This window comes from Bactrocera oleae, chromosome 4, assembly GCF_042242935.1.
Source record: "Bactrocera oleae isolate idBacOlea1 chromosome 4, idBacOlea1, whole genome shotgun sequence".
Classification (NCBI taxonomy): domain Eukaryota; kingdom Metazoa; phylum Arthropoda; class Insecta; order Diptera; family Tephritidae; genus Bactrocera; species Bactrocera oleae.
In genome coordinates, this window is record NC_091538.1 from 12149688 (window position 1) to 12171175 (window position 21488).

A 21488-nucleotide genomic window follows, 5' to 3' on the forward strand; every position below is an offset into this window, starting at 1 on the left:
AACACTGGCAGCAAATGCCGCTCAATGCATCTACAAGTGGCTGCCTTACATTTATATTTACATTTTACATTGAGCGACCTGACAGTTGACAGTGAATTGAGTGACGCTGCCAACGCGAAGTAATTGAAAAGCATTAGAAATAGAGGCGGATTTCAAATCCACTCGTCATTACTGTGTGAATGTTTTGTGCATGATATCTTCAAGATACGATATTTGTTAAACCGAATCTGCTAGCTTGTTTGTCGTAGCTTAGTGGATGCAGTACTTGACGGGTTAACGTCTGTCTTAAGTTTGAGACTTGACTAAGCGCAAATCTGTAATATCCAATGAATGAATACCTCTCAATGCGATTTTTGTCATCAGCAGGTAACGCTATATAACTTTTGTAGATATTTAGGCTGACAGCTAAATGGCCAGTAAGAGTTAATTGAATAACTGATCGCGAACGGTCTCCACCGATGGAAGCTCCAAAACAGCCATGAATACCAACCAAACCACAATGGCTGCTAAATGAGAAAATCAGCGCAGGAAAAGGAAGATATACCTAACTCAAATGAGAAAAAGTCGGTACCAGAGGACAGTCTTTATACTATGTATGGTATGAAAGTTCCCTGAAAAGATAACTGTCCTGTTGAATCCAACAGGCTAAGTGGTTACCAGAAAAGGGATCGCTCACAGAATAAAGCACTCTGCCCAAAAACTTAAACAAGGTGGAACAGAGCAGAACAGTGCATCAACAGTAAGGAACTTCAGCGATGTGGCCAGAGACCTGCAGAAACCTGCAGGTGGCTGTCATAGACGGTAACTCCTTCTTACCGGGAATCGTTCAGGAGATATGGGCGAAATCGCACTACAACTACGACTACTTCGCATATAACATACGACAAATTTTAATGCCATATGAATCATTCACTTTACAGTACCTTAATCAAACACCAATGCAGTTATCGAAATGAAAATTTGCACAATTAAAGTAGGGCCTTTAAGGTATACCAACTCCAATAATTGTCAAAATTGCACCTCAACTGTTCAAGCGTGCATATATCAAATATGGGGACCACAGTGACTATGGCTCAGTTTTTATCAAAAATATCGGTAAATCGGCTATATAATATTGTAATATAACATTGTAATTCAGTGCGAATTTTTACCCGATATATATGTGTTCTTATTTCTAAAATGGGTAAAATTGAGTCAATACTTCCGCTAGCCTCCATAAACCTAATATAAGAACTTCAAACTTGCGATTAATGGAAAAAATTAGTTTGTGTTCTATAAATTTACCGCTGCAGACCACCAAAATTTATGTATAAATTGTATGCACTGCATTTGAGCTCAGGAAAACACAACAACACCAGCAATACTATAGAACTGTGCAGGACCTATACCAAAATTATTTCGCTGAAAGCACTAAATATATACACAAAATCAAAACCTACTCACACCTGCATTTGTATATGTGTGAATATATAATATCTTTTATTGCATGTGTGTGTGTGTGCGTGTGTTTATGTTATCAGCGCAAATTTCGACAGTGCCGCTTATCACTTGTTGGCTACCACGTGTCTGCCGACTTGCTTGGCCACATTTATCGCCAATGTTGTTGTAAACACAACAACAATAACAATCATATATAGCAATGCAAAGCGCTCACACATACATGCACAATAAATTTTATGCACTCTCCACAACTATAACTGTTATACAAATGCTCAATGCGCTTGCGTCACGAGTGTGCCATTTCCATGGCGTTCCGGCCGTTTACTACGCGCCAAATTCATTCATAAAACTTGTTGCCGCATAAAACCCGTACGGTTGGCCCAAGCTCAGTACGAAATGGGCTGACAAGCCGAAAAGGCCCTTAGCTATGCGCGTGACTACGCCAGCCCAGTATATGTTGTGTGCGTACCCATGTATGCGTGTGTGTGTGTGTGTGCGTATGTGGTGTTAGCCGAGTAGCTGCCGCCTTGCTTGCTGGCTTTTGCGACGAACAGTCTACGGTTATCCTTTCGGCGGTGCAGTACGTAAGTACGGATTGTGCGTTCAGTTTGGTAGCTGTGTGCGTCTCGTGTGGACAGATACTCTTTGTTGTTATTTGAGTAAAAGGCAAAATCAAAATAGTAAGAAAACGAAAAAAAAAATATCAAAAGTGAAGTGTGGCGAAAATTGCGGAAGTTAGCGGCACACCTCTGAACTTGGTGTGGCAGGCAAGAGCTTCAGCTGTCTGCCTCACATAACCATCATAACTCGTTGGAGCAGCTGCGGTATTTATTGTTGTTGTAACTGCTGTTCAGTTTAATTTTCACAATAAATTTTGTGCAAATTTATTTTCGCGTATGTCACTTTGAAAGCGTGCGATTTATAAAAAAAAAAAAACAATTTAACGGTAAAAACTATTGTGCACGCAAGTTTACACATACATATATATACATACGCGGTATATGTCGTAGCCGTGTGGCAATGACGCAAAAGTGAAAAGTTGTTCATAATAAACGCGGAAGGAAGTTCGTTAGTGTGCTGCGGCAAGTGGCTTGTGCATCACAAACACAAATACATAAATACAAGTACATACAATTCTCCAAAGACTCAACTACGCCAGTTGGCCAATTCACAACTAGTTTGCGCAAGAGTTTTGCCAATAGTTTAGCAACTTTTGTGCAACCCGCACCGGAGTTCGTAAAGTGTTTGCGTATTTACGTTGTTGTAGTGAAAATTTATATATGCACATATTGTCCCGTTGGTTGTGAGTTTTCAACGAGCTGACGCACCTAAAAGCGCGTGTGTAAAAGGGTTTCAATCAACTCAGCGCCAATTCACAGCGCTTCGAGCCGTTTGTACGTTTATGTGCTTTACGTTTGCGTGTTATGCCATCTCACGCTCTTTAAGTGCGGCAAGCAGCAGTCGAATAAATAATACAACAAAGTGCTTTAAGTAAGTGTTTGCCAGGAAAACAAAAAAAAGAAAAAATTGTTTATGAAATACAAATTTTTAAGTGCATAAAATATTTAAGAGCATAAAAATAAAAAATAAAAAATAAAAATTTCCTTTGTGTTGACCTTTGCTGTGCGCGCACAAAGCTTTTGTGTTACTATATTATTCACAGACAGCTTGGGAATTGCTGCAAATTCACCGACAGGCTAGTGCGCGTTATTTATTCGCAGGGAATGCACTGAATGGTGAGTGAATTTGGTGTGTAATTTTTTAAATTTATTTTTACAATTTTTTTTTATTATTTTTAAATGATGATTGGGCAGTATACAATGTTGCTTAAATATAAACAGAAATGTTTTTATTAAACATTTTTAAATTTAAGCTGGCTTTATTCTGTGTGAGTTGAGAGTTTCTGGAGTAAGCCTCAGTATCCCGCTTCACTTTCTGTGTTTTTAGAAAGATTATATGGCTTTTGTGTGAAAAAAATTAAGATTGTTAGTATAACAACCTAATTTACCAAAAAAAATTTTTTTCTTATTCCGTTAGTTTTTAACTTTAAAAATTACATACTAAAATTTCAAATCGGTTTTTAAAATAGTTTGAAAATTTGTATCGATTTTTTCATATTTCATTAGTTTCTACCTTCAAAAATGACATACAAAATTTCAAATCGGTTTCTCAAATAGTTTGAAAATTTGTATCGATTTTTTCACATTTAATTATTTTTCACCTTTAAAAATAATATACTAAAATTTCAAATCGATATCTCAAATAGTTTTTGAGTTACAGCCATTTAAAGCGTAGCCGCTCAGTTCAATTCGGTCCACTTGTTTATTTTTAAATGCGCTGTAGTGATAACTCGAAGACAAATGATTCGTTTATCATGAAATTTTTGTATATATGTTCTGTATAAATTCAACACACAATGCCTGAGTCGGTTTTTTGATCTGATCTACTTTTTTTTATTTCAGGCCATTGTAATAAGAATATCTTCTAGTTTAACGAGAATTGTTTATTTTTTTATTTCATTCACGGAGAAGTTCGGTGATTTCAAGAAATTTAAATATTCGTTAAACTTTTGTTATAATGACTAGGTAAAAGATGGCTTCATTTATTGTTATATTGAATGAAAGAACATTTTTCATAAGTACATATAAAAGTTGTGCACTCCTGACTCACAGTTTTAATTAATATCTGCTATTATAATTCTTTAAGCTAACTAATTTAGAATTGTGTGGAAAAAGCAAAGCATTTATAAAAAAATTGTTCGTTTTTGCTTCGGGAATATGTACTGAATTGACAGTGTTTTTTAAACAAAATGCATGATAATTAGAGTGTTCCATTTGGGCAATTGTAGCTTTTACATTTTTCTCCAGTTATAAACCATATACGGCAAAACCGATTTTTTCTGTGTATTGAACCAAATTATTTCGAGTTATTGTGTATTTTTTTTGAAAGATTGAGTCATTAGTAAAACAGTAATTTCTCCGTTTTTCGAAGCTAGCTGCCGAATTCGAAATATTTGGCTTCAGAATTCGTAAGTAGGGTTTTTGAAAAACAAATGTAATAACTATAGTAAGTAATTAATAAAGTTTTAAAATATGTACAGAAACTACTTTTGACTCCTTATAGGAGCTAGCACAAAAGTTTGACCGGAAAATGATATACACCATTGCAAAATGAAGAAACCTACTTTTTAGTATAACCTTACATACTATAATAAATAATGATTGGAGCTTACTGATTGCTCAATTCGTACTTCGAGGACATATAGGTATGTATCTCGATTTCGGCGGCTAACTTCGAAAAACGGTGAAATTACTTATTTGCTTATGACACAATCTTACCAAAAAACCAAAACAAAAAAAATTAAAGTCGTTAAATACTCAGCGGAGTGTTGTACAGTATTATATCATATTTAATAACCTACTCTTTGTATATTTTTTTTCGTAACCTTGGTGAGAGGAGTTACAAATTTTCTCAAGAATTTCTTTAATTAATTTTTCAGCTTAAAATCTTCTTAGAACCTCTTACGACAGATTTATATTTCTTCTTCGATTGTTTCGTACATTAACTTGGATATATCAATAATAATATATACACAAATGTATATCGTGGCGTATTTGCTTCGCTCTTTTTAAACAAACGTCTTTGAAAACAAAAATAAATAAAAACATTGAAGGTCAAGGAGCGCCTAAGAACTAGATTATGTTGTAAAGAACAAATTGGGTTATGAGTAGTAATATTTCAAAATCCTTCAAAATATCTTAAACTGCTGTGGTGAGTTGATGAAAAAAATAATAGCAAGTAAATGCAGCGTATTTTAGAGATTTCTTCAATTTTGAATACTTGTAAAAACATAAGGGCACGAAAAACTCTGTATGTGTACATAGGTATATGGAAATATCTAAAAGCCAGAGCAGTTAAAAAATATTTTTCAAAGTAAAAAATTTCTAGCATCTACCATGCTGAATCCGATGCTAAAAAATACATTGTTATTGCAGCAATGTACGATAATCTCCAAGTAGTTTTGAGAACAGCTGATGAGGTGATATTACTTGTACTTACATAAACTAAATTTGACACGAACTGAAGAACAAAAAATAATATTTTAATTTTTTATTTTAAATAAAAATTTTTATTATCGCCCTCAAAATAAGCTCTTTTTCCATCAATACAAGTATGCCAACGCTTAATCCAATTTTCCACACACTTGTTATAACAAGGTAAGCCTCGGTTGGTATGGCCTGCAGTGCCTTCAGCGAATTTTAGTTTTTTTGGGTTCGGCGCATTTTTGTAGCGCCATTCGCTAGATCGTTGGACAGTTTTGACGTCATATTCATAAATTAAATGTCTCGGCATCAATTGACGAACAAAAAAAAAAAATGATTCGTTTGAGAATTGTAGTGTTCTCAGCTGTTCTCTTGCGACCTTCGCCCTCTACTCGACGCCGTTTTTGCTGAAATTGACACCATTCATACCCAAAACATTAACCAACATGTGTTGAGTCGAACCATAAGAGATTTTGAGATCTTTTGCTTTCCTCTGATGTCAACACGACGATTTTCAAGCATTGTTTTTATTTTTTATTTATTTTTTTTCGATGTGCCACTTAAATGCTTGCGTTCGTGATAATGTAGACTCCCCAAAACTTTTCTTTAAAATTTTTAACGATTCTGTAGCCGGGATTCCATTGAAAACACAAAATTCCGTGTAGTCCAAAGTCCTCAACTGACCACTACAGGGCACTTTTCATATGATTAATATGATACTAGTAAAGTAGTAGTATTATACTAATACACGCAAGGGCTTTGCATTTCCTGACGAGCAAGGTTTGACTTGCAGAGATATTGTAATACTACGGACTGCTTACAACTAAACCTTAGTGATGGCGATTGTTGGTAACTTTTCTTCGAAATCTAATTCGTATAAAGTGGTTTTAGTGCTTTCGGAAATTTTCATATATATAAAAATTTTTTTTTTGCTAGCTATGATATTTAAAATAGACATAGAGATATGTATATAAAAAGATTTGCGTTGAGTTCTGATTTACTTATTTAGATAAAGCACATAGTAGAGCTTGGGAAGAGTTTGCAAGATTGCTTTTCTATTTCTAACCGGCACGCTAACTCTAAGTACTCCAAAATAGAAACTTTTATGTTTCACCATACAGATTTTATGCCATTCAAATGAAATAGGGAAATACTTCAAAAGGTGCTATCAAGCATGAAAGCTTAAATACTATATTTATGTGCCACGACCGACATAACACACACAGCTTGGCCAATTTATCAAAAGTACGAGTATTTCTATGCAAATTTGTGTGCAAACGCAGAAGCAAAATAACGGTGAATGAGCTTAACATGAAAAATGCAGCTTTTTATAAACTGCAGAGAAGCTAAAATATATTGTATTATTTTCATCATTTTTTGTACCATGACTGCCGAGTCTGAAAGTGCAAAACTTCAGTTGCAATGCAAAAGGCTTTGCCGAAAGCGCTGATAAACGAAATGAATAGCGAATAGTTTTGCAAAGCGGAATTAAAATGTAAATGCATTTAAATAGATAAAAAATATGGTAAGCGGAACACCGGGCGTCAGTATGCTAACGCACAAAAATGTGGGCACAAATATTTAGAGGGGTGGCTTTGTGCAACAAAAAGTGGTAGGTAAATGGTAGCTGAAATGTAAATATTCATGTATGGATTGAAATATGTGTGTTTGTAGAGATAGTTTGCTTTTCAAAAGTAAGCAAAAATTTGCTGCTAATACATACGCACCATGTAACTGTTTTTCACCCATAACAAGAGAAAACGTTAACTTCGGTTGCACCGCAGCTATAATAAGCTTCCCAAATACAAAGGTTACTTACAAGAACTTGAGTCCGATCGTTCAATTTGTATGGCAGCTATATGCTATAGTGATCTGATTTAAACAATTTCTACAAAGAATACACTGTTGCCTTCAACAATAACTCATGCCAAATTTCGTGAAGATACCTCGTCAAATAAAAAAGTTTCCCATATAAGCACTCGAATCCAATTGTTCAGTTTATATGGCAGCTATACCTATGCTATAGAAGTCCGATATATGAGTAGCTTCTTAGTGAGAAAAGGACAAGTGCAAAATTTCAGTTCGAAAGCTTAAAAACTGAAGGACCAGTTTGTATATAGACAGACGGACATGGCTAAATCAACGCAGTTCATTATGCTGATGTATATATTTTATAGCGTCTCCGACGTTTCCTTCTCGGTGTTACAAACTTCGTGGCAAACTTAATATCAGGGTATAAAAATGTGTAAAGTTTTTAACTTATTTTCATTTAAGTCAAATTGCATGCCAATAAATTGTTTGTGAAATGCAAACTTTTATGCAATAAAAGCGAAATAATAAATATTAAAAAATATTATTTTCGGTTCAATAAAATTTTGCGCTTTCAAGTGGCAAACTGCATGCAAATTCCTAAATGTTTGACCCAAGGCACTAGCAGTGGCGCAAAATTATTTGCAAGCGTTTATTTATATAAATTTATTAATTTCGTGAACAGTTAGGTTATAGCGATGTCAACTATTGTAAACGCGTATTCGAGCATATTAAATTCCCGAATATTTTCAATTTAGTTTGCAACGGTTTTTATTTTAACCAACGAAAATAAAATTACAGCGTTATTTGTATTTTTTTTTCAAAAATAATATATTTGTTGATATGTATTGTCATTTTTCGAGCGTCTAAAGCTTGCGAACATGATTTCAAGTTGATATGCCTTAAATTGCAACTGCATGCGTTATTTTCAGGCGCTTTGGCATTCAGCGCCTTATTCAGCTATCATTTGCTTAAGCTGAATAAGTGCTGAATAACATATGTTAGTAGCAGAAAAGCGGAGTTTGCGTTAATTCTTTGTGGCAATATAAAACTTCGTTAGTTTTATTAAAGCATATCAATTAAATCGCGCCAGCTGCGGATTTTAGTGTGTTTCATGCAAATTTCCAATTAATATGAGTTTTTTAGGACTTTTAGCAATCCATAAATATACAAATGTGGCAGTTATTTCAAAGCTTTTCTAATTTAGAAATATTTAAATTCAACATTTTCGAATGAATGAACGCTGCGAATAATATAATATTTAACACTATTTAATGGTAGCACATAATTGAAGAGAAAATTCATACTCATCCAATTATATCTTTTATAGGTATATTGTATATGTATATACATTTTTATATACCATATATACGTTTGTGAACGCCGTAATTTTACAGTTCCTGGAACTTATTGGAGTTAATGGAAAACCAATCAAGTTCAACATTGCAGTAGCAACTGCTACAACAACTCAATCAATTGCCATTATACAAAGTAGCGCCGTGGCAACAACAACAGCAACAACAACAATAAAAGGTCAGTAATAAAAATGAGGCTTCACTATAAAAACGTTGAGGGCCAGCATAGAGAAAGTAGCAGCAGCAGCCGCATTCGTGCAAGCAAAATCAATTTAAAGTAAACTTTGTAACTGCGGCGCGGTATTGCTGTACCCAAGTGGAATTTTTTAAATGTAGCCGGAGTCACAACTTTGTATAAATTCTATAGCGAGAAGCTTTGTTGCAAATATTAGTTTGGGCTTTTCGAGCGTCTTTACTTTGTTGTGTTTTAAACGTAATCGATTTTTTAGATACAAAAAATGCATAAATCGAACTTATATGTATAAATCCTAAGTTCGGTTCAGTATTTTGATAGCATTTTGCCTAAATGAACTTTAGTTAGAATTTTTTTTTGGTTTTAATGCGAAAGCATCTTTGAGATTCTGTACCCTTCTACTGTCAGTAGTTAGCCAATCAGTAGGCTCCTTCTAATACAGTCTCAAGCAAAATAAGTAAGTGTAGTTTATGCCGTTGCATTGCTCTCTTTCTTACTGGCTCAATGGTGGTGGAAGTAAGTTATAGTGGAAAGTTGGCTATATTCAACTAACTTTTGCTTAGAGTATTCATATATGACGCCAGAAGGGCAACTGTTTAATTTTAATGATATAAAGTGGTAAAGAAGCCAGTCTAAAACTTTCTCAAGCTTTCTCTCATTAAGCGACAATTTCGGATCATATCGAAACTTTATATTGAGCTCTGCAGCTTTCTTATGATTCAATTTAAAATATTTTGAATGCTCTAGCTTCCTGCGATCCACGTCAGGGCTAGACATCAATACTTAACTTAGATTTTATAGTTTGTGACTCTTACTCAAACAATTTGTTGAAGGTCATTCAAAGAAGAAAGAAAGTTATTCAGTACAGCATTTAGTTGAATAAAACGGGTATATATGGCTAGAAGAGCACCATTTCGTGAGAGAAATATTATAGAAAAATAAGCGTTCGTTTTATGAAAACGTAGGAGTATAAGGATAATGCCAACCTTGAAAAACAATAAATTTGCGGATTGGTTAAAATAAAGTTTTTACCAGCCATATTCTCCAAGGCTATATGTTAGAATCCAAGCCAATCGGTTGGACACAAAATTAAGTTTGAGTATTTGTGTTTCGGCGGTTCCATCATTTATTCAATAAAAAAAAGATTACGCTCAAGATTATGCCTCACACACCTTTATGTTTTCACCGCTTTTTTATCAGCTAACACTGGCCTGTGTCGCCTTCACACAAACTTAATCCAATTACTTAGTCATTGTCAAATGACAACAACTTCCAGCTGGGTAAGCATGATTACACGTTTCAATTGTCTCTCTTTTAACGTTTTTTTCGCCTCTTTTTCTCATGACCACTTGCCGCTTTTTACGAGCATTATACTTTGTCGTGAAATATCAAAGATTTAAGATGCTTTTATGGTTCAACAAAAAATTCACTAGACTCTCTCGCCATCACACACCCTCTATTTCTCTCAAATTTGGTTGCCCTCACTTCGGAGGACCGAAAAATGTGGACACGCACAATGTTGCCACATTTTAATCAATTAATTGCTGCTTGGTAGCCAGCAACTGCCGGCGAGTGCAAGCGAATAAAGCATGTAACAGTAAATTGTAACATATGTTTGTTTGTATATTTGAGTTTGAGCAATTTTGCAGCAGCTTGGTCTATGCAAAATTTGTGGTTAGAATTTCGTGTAAAATACATAAAAGAGATTTGTGCTCAGCAACATTTTGCGTTACTTATACGCCAAGGCCAACGCAAAAGATTTCTTGCTGTTGATTTATTTTCTTACGCTTGCTTTACACAATTTTTCAATCGTTTCTTTTTTAATTTGCGAAATTGACCGTGACAAGAAGATTAGCAGGCAGTGAAAAGGAAGATTTTCTAAGATTTTAATCTTTCTTGAATATTTCTATGGTAGTGACTTAAGTATATGTGGCGACAGTAGACAAGATGGAAAGTGTTTAAAATTAAATAAGCGAACAAGAAAGATTAAGGATATGTAAATAAATTGTGATTAAAGTTAGTTTTTGGCTTTAATAGAGATTTATTTATGTTGGGACTTTTGATATTGAATTAACAAAGAAACGATATATGCAGTAAAAAACATTTTAGATCTCTAGCAGGCAGAATCTTTAAATGAGGGTAATTTTTCCTTTTGATTTTATTCAATATATAAGTGAAAATTAATTTTACAAAATTTGATGTGCTCCTATAATTAGTGATTTATTTAAAAAAATACTTTGTATTATATTGCTCCCTTAGCCTATCTCCAGGAGAACCTCTGGAAAGGATTCCTAGCGGTAATTAAGATTTTTATGCTCAAATTCAAAAAAAAAAAATCATTATTACTATATGGAAAAAGGTAGTAATCGCAAGATGGTGCAAATTTTTTAATTTTTGTCAAAATGACGCCTTCCCAAAAAAAAATATCGTTTCTAACAAATTTGCACTCGAAATTATCAATAATCTTATTACATCGTTCATTACCTGACATATATGTATATCTGGGAGGAGAGAGGATATGAAAATTTCAAGTCGTCGGCCCGGTCACCTTAGCAACTTTTCGACCAATTTCAATTAAGTTTGGTTCATAAAATTGTTTTCACATTTTTATATAATTATTAAATAAATATTAAATTATTTATGTATAAATATTATATTATATAATCAGACTATGACTACGCCTACTTCTCATATCACATTCGGTTACTCTCACTTTACATTACAGAAATCAAGCAATAAAAATATTGGAATAAAACTGCGAAATAGTGCATGCAAGTAGTGACAGTTATCCCCTGAAATCGGTCAAAACCTAATTACACTTGTCTTTTCAAGCCTGTTCATTTTTAATATATGGTTGACTCGGTTGACACTTTACCGAAAATATCATGGAATTCAAAAAATATTCAATACTTTGAAACTTTCGATTGACTTTACACCATATTGGTCAATATACATATGAGAAATATCGTGTTTTTGGTAATAATTTATCTGAGTGCCAAAAATGGATAAACTTGTGGAAATACTTCCTATAGTCACCATTTACCTTATATGAAGTTTTCCAAACTTCCGCGTGACTTTACACCGTATATCAAGTTCTTATAAGAAAACTTTTTTATTTGACGAGATATCTTCACGAAATTTGGCATGTATTATTACCCTAAGCAGTGGTATAATCTCCGAAGAAATTGTTCCGATCGGATTACTATAGCATATAGCTACCATACAAACTGATCGTTCGAAATCTAGTTCATGTAAGGAATTTTGTGTATGTGATTTATTATAGCTTCGGGGCAACGGAAATAAACGTTTTTTCTTGTTTTATTTGGACTGCTTGTAATTCCTGGAGGAGATTATAACTCCCTGATTATTTAATACTCAGTTATTTGTGTGGAAAACCAAATATTTTTTGGCAGCCAGAAAATTTTTTGTAACATTATTATATATTTTTATTTATTATATATATACACATATTCTATGAATTAATTGGCATCTACATAAAATTTTCTTTCATTAAAGCATAAACATAAACATACAATTTTCAAGCAATTCTGTTCAATACTCAATAAAATCAACTGATAGGGAATGAGATATATTTTCGTATATAAGTATATGTATATATATGAGTATATGTATATATATGAGTATATGTATATATTATATATGAGTATATGAGTCTATACCAAATGTTACAAAAACAAAATTAATATGTAGCTGTAAATGTTCACTGCCGATCGACCCGTGAATAATTAAACGGCAAAGATTTGTATGCCACAAAAAAGTTTCAAAACAATTTCATGGATCAAATATACAAAAGGCAATATTCGGGCAGATATTTTAATGAAAAACAAACAAAAAATGTAAATAAAAGAACTTCATTTATGTAAAACTTCGCAAACATAATGAAATAATATGTATATGTATGTCGTGAAAAATTTGATTCTATGGAATTAATTAAGCAGCTACGTAACTTTCCCGTTAAAATTGCGTACAAGTTATAACCAAATCGTTGCGAGGCAAAAAATTATAAATTGAGGTCTGAACAAATAAATAAATATTTTTTCATCATGCGAAAAATTGGATCACCTCCATACAAATATATATTGAAAACTTGTAATTTTAAAGAGAATTTCGTAATGCGAGGCGAATCTTTCAGCAGCAAAATCATTCACCATAGACGTCATTCGTAAGGTGGATGCTTAAGATCTGCCTAAACTAACCAACCGGAGTTTTTAGCTATTTGCTATCGATGTGTGTGAGCAAGCGTTGACTTGGTGGAACACAATTCTTCTTCTTTGTGTCAAAGTTAGCCGCTTCTGCTCATAGCGCATAGTAGTGTTTACCTTATCAATTCCTCCAAAAACACATGGCAAACCCTTCTGACCCTCAATACTGGCTTGACCACTGTTTGCACCGACTCACAGCGATTCGAACACGATTCTTTGTCGCTAACGTTGTCGTTAGTGACCCACTATTCATTACCAGTAACAAAGTGCTTCAGAAATGAATTGATTTTGTTGCGATTCAACCGCGTTTCGATGTCTTTGTTCTGAACGATCGAAATAAATGCTTTAATGGCTTTTTTATGTGTGAAGATATCTTCACGAAATTCGACACAGATTATTGCCTAAAGCAACACTTACTATTAAAAGAAATTTTCTAGTTCAGACTACTACGAGTATATGTTATAGTTGCCATATGAACCGAATGATCAAAATCGAATTCATATATGGACACTTCTGGAATTGTGACGGGGTACTCTGGCTTCGGTGCAACCGCAGTTAACGTTTCTGCCCTTTTTTGTGCTACTCACATAGCCTTAGCGCACTACATTTTTCCATATTTTTGCTCACTTAATACTCTTTCGCACTGCTCTTGAAAATCTGGTTTTTATTTTCACTCCGTTTCTGTTATCATTTCCACACAATTTTCATTTCTACATTTACATAATATGTATGTATTTATTTTTTCTCGTTTCCACTTTGTGTTGTTAAATTGCGTTAACAAGGACATTAATTATTTTCACTTAACGACAATTGACTCGGTTTACCGCCGAAGCATATACTCGTACATACATATGTATTCGTGCTCACTCAATTTTCCAACACACACTCGCATTTGTAGTTCTGTAAGTACTCAAACACTTGAGCGCGCACGCCGCAGCCGTGTTATGCAACTAGCCACAAATATTTCAATCCTCATTGTTGTTGTTGTACTTAACATTCGTGCTACACAACAACAACAACAACAGCAGCAGCACTTGTAATCATTTATTTCTGTCATGACCTCAACTTCGTTCATTGCTGTGTGTGTGTGTGTGTGTGTCTATGATATTTGCCTTGTATGTACTGTTGTATCTGGTGTGTGTGTGTATGCGTGATCTAGGCTTGCTTTCGCAACGCCTTTTACTCTGCTTGTCTGATGTTTTACTTTAATGTGTTTGTGCGGCCAAGTGGATTGTATGTTTTGCTTGTTTTACATACTCGCTCACCATGGCCAACTTAATTATTACTGGCATGCATTTAACAAGTGCGTAAGTGTGTATGCGTTATTATATGTTATTTGTTTGTTATGAGATATAGACATACTATACTACAGTATTGTGGATACCTTTATATATGTATATTATATGTATATATTATAGTTCTTTATATTATATTTCTATGTGTGGCTCATAGCAATGGGCGCAGAACATTTAGTGACGGCAGCTAACTCAAACAACTCAGCGACATTTACTGCTTATGTGTTTTTGCATTAAATGTCAAGGAAATTTCAATAAGTTTTAAGCATAATGTAATTTTTTTTAAGGACGGTTTTTAAAAGTTTTGCAATTTAGTCTTATACTGAGACTAAAACAAGAAAAACGTTAGTTTCGGCTATAATACTAATCATAAATTTAAAAGTTTCCACATAAAAACTTGATTTTAGCCGATCAGTTTGTATGGCAGCTATATGCCACAGTTATGCGATCTAAATGATTTGTTCAGAGATTATGGCGCTGCTGAATTATACACATTATGCCAAATTTCCTGAATATATCTTGTTAATTAAAAAAGTTTTCCATGCAAGGACTTGATTTTGTTCGGTCAGCTTGTATGACAGCTATATGCTATAGTTAACCGATGTGAATCATTTCTTCGGAGATTGTAGTGATGTCTTTGATTATAATTTCTGCCAAAGAAAGACATGTGCGAAATTGCAGATCGATATCTCAAAAATTGAGTGAATACATATATGTTATATATATGCAGACATGTTATACCTATATATCCAGACAGACGGACGGACGGACGGTCGGTCGGACATGGCTAAAGGGACTAAGCTCATCGCACTGATATTTACATATATATTTTTGGGGTTTACGACGTTTGCTTTTGAGTCTTAAAAACTTTGTGGTATATTTAACTGATTATACCCCGTTCAAAATATAAGAAATCATGTGGTTCACAAATAACGGGAGACTATAGAACAGGGTAGCTGTCTTCGGAGAACGTTATATTTTATTACAATAGATGGAACCTTCGTAAAAATGAATTGAACTATAGATTCTACGTAACGGAGCAATATCTTGCTCATAAATAATGATATTTCTTGACGCTTAAAAAGTGTCTTCTGCTTTTTTTTATATTTGCAGTTTGTGTCCTGTGTTTTTTTCAAGTTATGAATTCTAAAATGTATAGGTAGCCAAAGAAAGACTGTTTGAGGACATGCGATTATTGTTCATGCCATTATCTTCTATATGTCACATGGAAGTTTGACATAACCTACCGAAGGCTGACTGTCGTTTGAGTTTTTTTTTCTTTCGTTTCAAATTTGGCAATATCCGGGTTTCAAACCTATATTTCCCACCAGCGCTAGTCAAAAACTGGACCACCTTCTCAAATCAGATTACGATGAAAATAATTTCAGAGAATTTACCTCCGTATAGAAGATATATAGCAATTGACAGGCGATTGTTTGTTTAAGAAAGTATGATTGAAACAAAACTTTGCGCAATATTTAATTTAGCAAAGACACTCACCTTACACCCATTATGAAGCTCTACACTTAGGCTTACTTAAGGCAAATCTGAAGGCTATGTTGTTGAGATTAGGCTAAGTTTAAGCGAGTATTTCTTTCAGATGAAAGGTTCTCAAAATAAATATCATTCGTTCGATAGTTGCTTCAAAATTATAAAACCTTTTATGGATGTAACAAAAAATTTGCTGCTGTTTAAAAAGAAGTAACGTTCTGAAAATTTTTCGGCGTAGAAATTCAACAGTTTTCTCAGCATACGACTGAGTTGAAGTTCCCTAAGCAGATCTCAATTTAATCGGTTATTAAATGTCAAAGTTTTTAAACCTTTAGATACTGACAAAAAAGCTGGCGCATCCAACTATTTGATATATGGGTCATCGAAATGTATTATATGTATAAGTGTATATTAACGTTAGTCACACCCATATAATTAAACTGCTCTCATCAGAGATAAATTACTCTTAAACCTTATATTAAACCACTACTCCAGCGAAGCCGTTCTTACCGCACTCAATTTAACCTGGAAAACTATTGCAGCAATATATGCCGCAAAATCTAATTAATAATATGTATGAGAGATATTTTAAAACTTACACATTTATTGCAACATAACCTCACATACACCATAATTACTAGGGAGTCATTAGATGCGTTCACTGCTGGAACTGTTGCTAACAATATTACCAACGCAAATTCTCTGTGACCTACAAAATGCTGCCAAACTGCCTACTTAACTGCGTAATGATATACATGCTTACAACTCGCGCAAGTTCAGGCCTTATTTATATATACATATATATGTATGTGTGTGTACAGTCGGCCTACACAAATGATGATAAACGATGCTGCTGATAGCAATATATTATTTTATACTGTCATGATTTCATACAAATTTATGGAAAACATAATTCAAAATTGCCTGATAACTATTTATGATATGTACAATGGAGTGGCTGCACATTAGTAAGTATACACACACACACTTATATGTATATATTAGGGTGGTGCGAAAAAAAATTTTTTTTTGCGTAGCCTGAGAGTAAAATCTGTAGATTATAAAAAAAAAATTTTTTTGGACAAAGAAATATTTTTTTTTTACATCTAGAGGCGGTTTACCACTCAGTTTAAAAGTAAATTTCGAGTTAAAATTTTTTTTGGACAAAATATATTATTTTTGGTTTAAACTCTTTACATTTATATAAAAATTACCGAATGTGATGGTTTTGACTCAGTGGGATGTTAAAAAAATTTTTTGTTGTCCAAAAATTCTCTTTTTTTACAATCTACAGATTTTACACGCAGGCTAAGCAACAAACAAATTTTTTTTCGCTCCACCCTAGTATATTCATGTAACTATATATGTATATTATATATATAGCAATTATGTGCTTATTTGAGCTGAATTATTGTTGTAGTTCAACTTGACTGCAACAAAGAAAATAACTGTATAAATAAATATTGCAGCACTGCAGTTGGTATAACGGTACAGGCAGCAGAAAATATGCACAACAACAATAACACATTCGTTGCTGTATTTATGTACTTCTATGTATATGTAAACTTATTTAGCGAATAGACGTCCAATTTGCATTCAAGCATGGCGCCATTATCGCCAGTACAAGAGGCAGCTTTGAAAATGTTGCAAGTTGCACATACTACATAAACGTATATATACTCGTAGCGCTATTTAATATTCGACTAAACCTAACCTTACAGCATATAAATATAAAGAGAAAAGCAAACAGCGAGCTAGTTGGCAATAAGTAAGTTAATCTTGAAGGACATTATTTTTCTAAACTTTCAGATATACTATATATGTATGTATACAAGTGTATGTATACACTTCAATTAGTGTATAAACTAAATGTGTATATATGCACGTATTAACAAAACAATATAATTCAGAAATATACTTCAGATATATAAACCATATATTAGGGTGGAGCGAAAAAAAATTTTGTTTTGCTTAGCCTGAGGGTAAAATTGTAGATTATAAAAAAGAAAATTTTTGAAAAAAATAAACAAAAGTTTTTTAACAACTCACTTTTAAAGTAAATTTCGAGCTAAAATTTTTTTTGAACAAACAATTTTTTGATAAGTAGTCTAGAAGCTGTGGAGAGTCCTCTTTTTAGCCAATTAAAAGTTATCAACTTAAAAAAATTGTTGTGGTCATTATTGGAGTTTTAAAAAAAAAGTCTTAAATGACCACACGCTTTCCTTAAGCGTTAAAATAAATGTTTAAACCATAAACATTTTTTTTTTTTAATTTTATTTTTTTATAATCTACAAATTTTGTTATAAAAGAAAAGCTCGTAATCGAAGCCCAGACTATTTTTAGCTTATCACGCTTGACCCAACCATACTCCAAGTTTTTCAACTAGTCGGAAAAATAATTTTAGGGCGGGCAGCAAAATAGCACTCTTAACGGTGACGATCTCCTCATTCGACTCAAATTTTTGCCCAGCGTATGAGTTTTCCAAGTTTGTACGTTTGATGAGGTAGCAGCTTGTTGCCTAGTTGGACCAATTTGGTCGTGGCGACAGCGAAGGTGTAAGCCGAAGCGTTATAGTATATATATATATATATATATATATATAGGAAAGCAGTTTTCTGCGCCACATGAGGCAGTTTTTTTCAAAAGCTTACTTCGATATTTCATACACGAGCTTTTTGAGATGCCTGCCATCTCAGTTATTGCGCTTACTTTCAATAGACAGGCTGTCAACACTAAATCAATCGTTTAACACTAAAGCGTGAAATTTCGTCACATTATGCTCAGTGGTAACCATTCTTCTGGCAACTGGGCGAGGCTCTTTAAAAACCGACGTGCATCTACTTTGAAACCACTTTAACTAATTTTTGGCACTTGTCAATGTCGAGCATGTACTACACGGTAGTAATTTCTTTTGCAACGTTGACGTCGAGTTCTAATCAGACCGTTTTCATACTTGTATATGAGCTTACAAAAGCTCCCAAAAGTGTTAAGAGAAGGGAAATGGAACAATCAAACACCTTATTAAATTATAAAATACTTATGCCGCGGCTAAAGCTCTAAGATGCGCACATGTTCAGGTATATAATACACATGTGGAGTTTTAATGAAGCACGGTTACCTTTTGTTTGTGTTAGTAAAAGTGAAATTAGGTAAGTTTGTGCGCATTAAAGTCGGCAAACGAGCGTGTGCATTTGCTAAGGCTCCTTGCTGCCGACTGACAAGCACACACATGTAAACAAACAGCTGCAAACACACACATGTACACATGTATTTATGTATGCTTATAAATGTATAAATTACATGCGCTATTTAACAGTTCATAATACGAGCAGCAGCGCGCAAATAAACACAGAGTCGCACATGTGCGAGAGACAACATGTTCATCGCTCAGCGCTTGACGGCACGTGGTGTTGCCATGCGCTTGATAATACGAACAAATGGAAATATTTACAAGTAGAATGCGCGATCACGCATAGCAAAACGTGTGCCACATTACGAGCGCGCGGGGCCTTATGGCACTGAGGAGTCAGCGAGCAAGCTACGAGAGTAAGCGCTGCGCGTGTTAAGACGCTAAGATACGCTCGTGTGTAGAAGCTTAAATGAATGAGGTCGGTGGAAGTATTACGATTATAAATACTTGCGCCACCAAATTATGAACAATTGAATGAACCGTAAGTTGTGCTTACATTAAATTGTGTAAGGAAGCTTTAAGTTCATGGTGAATAAGGACTGGTAGCGTAAGTAAGAAAGGGATGAGAAACAGGTTAAGGAAACATATAAAGTCTAGTAAAAAAAAATTATTTAGTTTTGCATTAAATTAAAGGTTTTATTTAGTATAGTTAGTATGAATAGATTTAAATCAAATATGCACCGTTGTGTACGATTACTTGTTGCCATTTCGAAGTATAAGAGCTACTCAACCAATCACCTTGAGCTTCTGGCCAGTCACTATAGATATATGTGGCCTTGCGTTGTCCAGATGGAACACACAATTTCTATCCTATTGGGCAAAACTGTCCGCTTTTGGCCGATCGCTTCCTTCAGAAAGTATAACTGTAGGCACTAGAGGTTCGAAACAGGAGTTTGGCCGTAGGAACGCAGTTCATAGTAGATGTCTCCCTGCCATTCCAACCAAAACATAGCAAAATCTTTCTTACCGTCAATTCTGGCTTGAACATCGTTTGCGCCGTTTCACCACGATTCGGCGACAATCGTTTTCGTTTGAAGTTGTCATAAGGGGTTATATACAGTTAGAAGGTTGAAAAAAAAATGAATTTTCCAGAAGTTTTTCTGAGAAAATTTTTAATTTTATTGATTCGAAAATTTATACACATCTTGTGATATATTTTAACTATATTCTAAGACTTAATATTAGTAAAAATATTTATTTGGAAAAGTGCTACAGCTGCTCTCCAAGTGCTTCTCTCAAAAAAGAAGTTTTGCGTTGACCACTATATCTCTGAACCTCTGTATGATTTAAAATTTAAAAACCAAACAGATTTCATTAAAATAATATTGAATCTAGTAACTAATCGAAGGTATAGGCAAAATAAATCTTTTTGACAAAATGGCGGTTTCTCAAAAAAAAAAAAAAATTGATTTTCACCGAAATTTCGGACCTTAAATTGTTTGTGAAAACAAAAATTTTATCGGCGAGAAATCTTCGATTAGTTACTAAAAAATATATTTTAGAAGCTCGTGTTAAAATTTGAGACTAATCGGCTTAGTCGTTTTCAAGTAATGTTGGTCACCGACTTTGAAAACACCATTCTGAGAAAAACGCGTTTGAAGTTTGGAATGCACTTTACATTCCGCTCCGGCCTTGCACTTCCAAACACTCTAAAACGCCTTTTCCAATTTGGGTATAACTTCGAAAATATTCAGCGGAGTGATATGAAATTTTCTGCACATTAAGAAAAAGTTTAAAAATTTTTTTTGATTTTTTCGATTTTTTGAACATTCTAACTGTATGTAACCCCATAAGTGACCCATTTTTCAACACCAGTAATCATTCGCTCCAGAAATGTATCGATTTCGTTGCGATTTATCAGCGCTTCGCAGTTGAAAATTCGGTCCATGAGTTGCTTTTGTGTTAACTGCTGTGGCACCCATACAACCAGCTTAGGTCCTGGGCAATCGAAACAGTGGTTATATGATGGTCAGACTGGACCTATTTGTTAGATAATTTGGATAATTATGCTTCCATGCTATGCATGGTGTATCTTTGACATCAAAATTAACGGAACATTTCCAAAGTGAACGATCGGAATCAAGTGCTGGTATGGAAATTTTTTCAATTTGACGTGATATCTTCACGAAATTTAGCATGGTACATTTTTCAAGGCTACTTTACGATATTCGAAGAAATTTTCCAGATCGGACCACTATAGCATATAGCTGACATACAAACTGAACGACCAAATGCCTTACCATGTGTGAAAAACTTTTTTATTTGACAAGATATCTGCACGAAATATACCTAAAATTTTTGGCATCGCTATAAGCTCCGAACGTAGTTTTCAAATCGGAACACTATATATATAGTGCTATACAATTTGACCGATAAAAATGAAGTTTTTATATGAAAACTTTTTTATTTCAGTCGCAGTTAACGCTTTTCGGTTTTCATTGGTGAAACG

The 21488-nt window shown here is 33.9% G+C and overlaps 1 protein-coding gene across 1 annotated transcript in view; it reads left to right on the forward strand.

Moving 5' to 3' along the window:
* The first annotated feature begins 1849 nt into the window (after positions 1-1849).
* LOC106614433 (alpha-2C adrenergic receptor) overlaps positions 1850-21488 on the forward strand; it is a 219257-nt gene continuing 199618 nt past the window's right edge. The window contains exon 1 of the mRNA XM_070107917.1: positions 1850-3176. The gene's annotated coding sequence lies outside the window, so the exon portion shown is untranslated. The remainder of the gene's footprint in view (positions 3177-21488) is intronic.